This window comes from Nomascus leucogenys, chromosome 13 (assembly GCF_006542625.1).
Source record: "Nomascus leucogenys isolate Asia chromosome 13, Asia_NLE_v1, whole genome shotgun sequence".
Classification (NCBI taxonomy): domain Eukaryota; kingdom Metazoa; phylum Chordata; class Mammalia; order Primates; family Hylobatidae; genus Nomascus; species Nomascus leucogenys.
Genome location: NC_044393.1, coordinates 92029850 through 92035869, shown reverse-complemented (window position 1 = coordinate 92035869; position 6020 = coordinate 92029850). Strand labels below are relative to the sequence as shown.

Here is a 6020-nt window from a genome sequence, read left to right as displayed (position 1 = left end):
CCATGCCCGGCCTTGTTACAGATTATTAAAAACAGTTGACACAATAACTTAAGAAAATAAAATATAATAGCAGCATGGTGCATGGATAGGTTGGTGACTCAGCAATCTACCAATAAAAAAAAATTAAGAATGTTGTTGTAATGATTAAGAGGAAACAGATCCTTGAACTAGGGTGGTGGCTATGGATAAACAAAGATGCTTCCAGTTTCCAGCCCAGATGACTGGGGAATTGGGAGCCATAAACATGGCCTTTGCGGGAGGGGAGGACTAGGTGTGTATCTTTAGATGTGTTGAATGTGTGGTGGTGGTCAATCTGGTGGATAGAGATGTGGGCCACGACTCAAGAGGAGGACAAAATCCAGATTTGAAATTCATTTACATTTTAAAGATTGCTTTGGTTAAAGAAGGTGAGATTTCTGAAGGAGAAAATAGAGAATTTTTTTAAACAAAGATAAGAAAAGAAATGTGGGGACATCCACGTTTAGAAAATGGCAGAAAGACAGGAAGCTAGAGAAGGAGACAGACGAGGGAACCCAGGATGGTAGGAGAAATTCAAGAGTGCAGGATCCTTGCAGTCAAGGGTGGAAGTGACTTCGAAAATGGGTTATTTGTAACCTGACATGTTATAGAGAAGAAAAAGAGGATGAGGATTCAGCAAAAAAGATGGAAGGAAATAATGTATAGGTATCTAGCCCATTTTCTGGCACAGGGAAAGAACAGTAAATGTCAGCTATTATTTGAACAACAGACCATTAAATTTGGCAGTTAGGAAGTGTTTACCCCTTCATCCTCAGACCCAGCCAAATGTCTTGCACAGAGTTGGAGCTTATTAAGTGTGTTGTACAATATAATCAATGAGTAGAAGACAGAAGAGGAAGAGCTTAAGAATGGTGATAATGTAGAGGTGGCCAAGTCATAAATCTGCTCATCCCAGCCAGTAATCCATTCCTCACCCCAGGGAAACTCCTGCCTTTTGGGAATGTGTCTTCTGGGGTCAACTGTGCACAAAGGCTAGTGTGCGTGGGGAGCCAGGCCAGCACTATGGGGACCTGATTGAGAGAGAGGTTGATGGCAATCTCCTGCTAACATTTCTCAACCCCTCACAGGTGTCACATAGAATGGGCATCAAGTGCAATGGGTAACTACAGCATTGTCAGGGAGTTTGTGCTCCTGGAATTTTCTTATCTCCATGAATTCCAAGTTCTGCTGTTTGCTCTGATCCTGTTGATATGTGTGCTGACGCTGCTGGGCAACCTGGCCATCATCAGCCTCACTTGCCTTGACTCTCGCCTTCACTCACCCATGTACTTCTTCCTCTGCAACTTCTCCCTCATGGAGATGGTGGTCACCTCCACTGTGGTACCTAGGATGCTGGCAGACTTACTATACACTCACAAGACCATGGCCCTGGCCCAATGCCTAACCCAGTCTTTTACTTCTCCCTGGGCTCTGCCAACTTCCTGATACGGTCATGGGCTTTGATCGCTATGTGGCCATCTGCCGCCCCTTGCGCTACCCAACCATCATGAATGGTCCAGTGTGTGTGAAGCTGGTGGTGGCCTGTTGGGTGGTTGGTTTCCTCTCCATTGTCTCTCCCACGCTGCAGAAAACACGACTGTGGTTCTGTGGCCCTAACATCATCGGCCGCTACTTCTGTGACTCTGCCCCGCTGCTCAAGCTTGCCTGCTCTGACACCCGCCACATTGAGCGCGTGGACCTCTTCCTGTCCCTGCTCTTTGTGCTGACCACCATGCTGTTTATCATCCTCTCCTACGTCCTCATTGTGGCTGCAGTGCTGCATATACCTTCCTCCCCTGGGTGCCTGAAGGCCTTCTCCACCTGTGCCTCTCACCTCACAGTGGTGGTTCTGGGCTACGGCAGTGCCGTCTTCATCTACGTAAGGCCAGGCAAGGGCCACTCCACATACCTCAACAAGGTGGTGGCCCTGGTGACTGCAGTGGTAACCCCTTTCCTCAACCCCTTCATCTTCACCTTCCGGAATGAGAAGGTCAAGGAGGTCATTGAGGATGTGACCAAAAGGATCTTCCTTGGAGACCCAGCAGCCTGTAGGTGAGAGGGTGGGCCCTTGACAGGGCTAGAGAGCACCTGACAAGTCACGAGGAGTAGACTTGCTGCAGGTGGGCACCCACATGCCCAAGCTGGAGCTCCTCACTCTCTTTTTTCTCATTTTCTGCTGCTCCCTCATCTTCATGCAAGTTTCTTCTCCTGCACTGCAGAGAACTAATGGACACACATTGTTAGAATGTCGCAAAGGCAAGTTTCTGTGCACCTGAGATAGTTAAGGAATGGATAGGGAATGCTGAGTGAGTACAATGGGACGGTATTAATTAAAAGAGATAATCCAAACAAATAAGGCTCTTAGTGCAGGGTCTGGTACATTAAGTAAGAGCTCAGTAAATGTGGCCATTATTAAAATGTCCTATTAAAACTTTTCTTTCTTAGCTCTATGGTTTTGCTTGCGTTCTTTTAAGTTCCCTTTACTTTGGGTGTGTTTCCTTTTCAGGACCTGGCTTCAAGGTCTAGGATAGAGTTCTGAAAATGGGAGGAGCTCTAAGAAGAGCAGAGAGGCCTGGCACCCCAACACAGGAGGAGCCATGTGCCTCTGTTGGCTCCCATCTCTCGGCCTGACTGCTCCTGGATGGAAGCACCCGTCACACCCAGGCTGCCCACTTCTTCCATCTGGCCCCAGAGCCTCTTGCCTTTCCACAGAAATGGCTCTCTGGGAGCCACTCCTCCAACTCTTTTATAGAAAGTCATGAAGACCTTACCTTTTTCATGCACTTGAGAGTGGGGGAAAGCTGAGCTGCGTCCACACTCTCAGACTTGCTGCTTTCCCCTTCCCGTGGGGCCACTACTTCCCTTCTACTGCAGAATCTTAGATCCAAGTTCCAGAAGGAGGACCAGTTGCCCAGGCCTTCTGAGGTTGGGTTTCCTGAGAGCAGCCTGGCCAGATAACCACGGCCCCTGGATGGTAGAAGCAAAGATGGTAGAAGTCAGACGAGAAGGAGTAAACGGAGTGGGACTGGTGTTGTGGGTAACGGGGTGGGAGGGCTGATAAGAGAGGCATTCCTCGGAAATCTGGATGGCGTGGGAAGTCATGGGAAGATGGTAGGGGCAGGAAGAGCTCAGGGTCTGGTTTCTTTTACTAGACTGAGTCTCAGCTGGGCTGGGCTAGGATGAGCAAAGCAGGGCAAAGAGTAGATGCAAACTTCCTCTCATTTCTGAAGCTGGCTCTGTCCACAGGATCCCTAGAGGAGAGGCCCTGCTCATAACTTGCAGTGCGGTGTCACAACGTGGGAGCCACCCCACAGGGCCAAGACTATGAAGAATGGTTGCAGGGGAAGCCTTCCAGGACACAGAGCCTGGAGGCACCACTGTCTTACTGTCTCTGCCATTTAGCTTGATCTCTAACATAGCTCTTTTTTTTTTTCAACCACCACAGTATGTTTTTGCATTTGTGGGCCTTGCCAAAAGTGGGCGGATACTTCTGATTCTGCCGTAAAGACCAGCAGGGAAAAGTTTTTCTTCCTGAGAACTTGTCTCTTTCACCTCTCAAGAGACTAATTACTTGCCCTCCTTGCAAACTTCCTGAAAAACTGAAGAGCTAAGTGGAAAGTAATTGTCTCCTTCTGAGATGCAGATACTTTTCCTCAGCTTCTCCTCCTAAAATAATCAGCACAGGAGTCACTCAGTGTCCTCCCCAGGGATTCCTTCCTGCTACTCTCTCTTCTCTGCACATTCCCCTCTTAAAAAACTAAAAATAATCAATAGCCTATAGCAGGCTATCTCCTGTTTTTCATAGGATTTCCTTGGAAGTGGGATCTCTGGTCAGTTTTGGGGAAGGTCTGACTAGCTTTGGGCCTTCACAGCAATCACCCCATGGAATCCAGCATCATGCAGCCTGACCTGCCCCACAGCCTTGCCTGTGGTTCTTTGCTCTTCAAAGTGTGATGCTTGAAACAGCACTGGCATCTCCTGGGAGGTTATTGGAGATGCAGAATCTCAGGCCCCACCTGAGACCTCCTAAATCAGAATCTGCGTTTTTGCAGGATCCCCGGGTGACTCCTATGCACATTAATATCTGAGTAACGCTGAGCTAGACAATTTGCTGGTAGAGTTTTCAAACAGGAAATTGTATAAGAAAGACCTTGTTCCAATCTCAACAACGTGAAGGGCATTGGAAGAGGGAATTTGGGGACACGTTTGCTATTATTGGAGCCATCTTCCCTTAGTGACCTTTATCCCAGGCCCCATTTCCGGAGACAGTAGTAACCAGGATAAAGACCCTGAAGACTGTCATCCTAGTCTGACTTTAAGCTTCTTCAGTGACTTCAATCAATGGCCCAGCCTCTGACTCGCTGTTAGAATTCTGTGTGGACGTCACCTAGAGATGTCTAGATATATTGGTTCCAGACATTTGTCTTAATGTGGCATGGTCGTCAATGTGCACAATGTCAAATGAGACTCCTGGATAGATAGAAGCGAAAAAATAATTTTTTAAAAATCCTGCAACTTGCTGGGAGGGATCTTGGGATTCCAGTTCCAGATCAAAGTAGCTGTTATAAAAAGGCTCCCCAGGTTTAAGACATGATGTAAGTAAACCACAGCTTCATGGAATTGCAAGGGAGTTTCTAGGTCATGCAGGCCTGCCTCCCTCTGTCTCAGTGCAGGCATCCCCACTGCAACACACTGATCAGACTGGCTTAGGGACTCTGCTTGAACCAAGTCCAGGGATGGAGCATGCCCAGCTGTGGGAGGCAGCCCCTTTCTTCACTGCATGGTTCTAAATTTTAAGAAGAAATCCTTATGTCAGACCTCAGTGTGACTTCCTCTAACCTTCACCCATTGTCCCAGTTCTGCCTTTTTCAGTTATGCAGGCAGACTAGCAGGTAAGCAAAGATATCTACGCATTCCCCTCCAAAATAGTCAGGTTTACAAATAGGAGTTTGCATCAAACTGTTTCTAGAACTCTTGCCTTCCACATTGCTTTGTTTGGTTCCTGTTAGGTGCATCTTGGAACTGACTGAGGTACTAGTTTATTTATTTGTTTATTTATTTATTTATTTATTTATTTATTTTATTACACTTTAAGTTTTAGGGTACATGTGCACAACGTGCAGGTTTGTTACATATGTATACATGTGCCATGTTGGTGTGCTGCACCCAGTAACTCGTCATTTAGCATTAGGTATATCTCCTAATGCTGTCCCTCCCCTCTCCCCCCACCCCACAACAGTCCCTGGTGTGTGATGTTCCCCTTCCTGTGTCCATGTGTTCTCATTGTTCAGTTCCCACCTATGAGTGAGAACATGCGGTGTTTGGTTTTTTGTCCTTGCGATAGTTTACTGAGAATGATGGTTTCCAGCTTCATCCATGTCCCTACAAAGGACATGAACTCATCATTTTTTATGGCTTAGACAACTAACTGAGATTTAGTGCAGTGGGAAACCTTTTCTCTTGCTCTGTTGACTGCATTTCTTACCATCAACTAAGATGACATTCCATGTTTAGGTTATCGTGCTAACTCATGTTCGAAATTCATATAAACCTCATGACTAATGACAGCTAGCATTTATTGAACACCTACTATATTCTAGGTACAGGAAAAACAAAGATCTATAAGGCACGACACCTAACATAGGGAGCTCAGAACCCACACACAGACAAAACTACATTGAACCAAGTCCAGAGATGGACCATTCCCAGCTGTGGGAGGCAGCCCCTTTCTTCACTGTATGGTTCAAATCTTAAGAAAAAATCCTTATGTCAAACCTCAGCGTTACTTCCTCTGAATTCCTGAAGGCAAAGCTCTCGGGGAATGCCCCATTTCTTTTGATTAAGTTGAAAGTTAAGTTGAAATGACTTTTTGAGGTCCAAAGAACAGTTTTATAGGCTGAGAAGAGGAAAAGTGAATTCCTGAGAGAGGCAACTGAGTGTGTAAAATAACATAGACATAAAATGGTATATTGTATAGACAACCAAAGCCTACAGAGACGAGA

At 46.3% G+C, this 6020-nt stretch overlaps 1 pseudogene; it reads left to right on the top strand.

Annotated features, from left to right (window-relative positions):
- Window positions 1-1134: 1134 nt before the first annotated feature.
- LOC100587758 lies at window positions 1135-2074 on the top strand (annotated as a pseudogene).
- Window positions 2075-6020: the final 3946 nt, after the last annotated feature.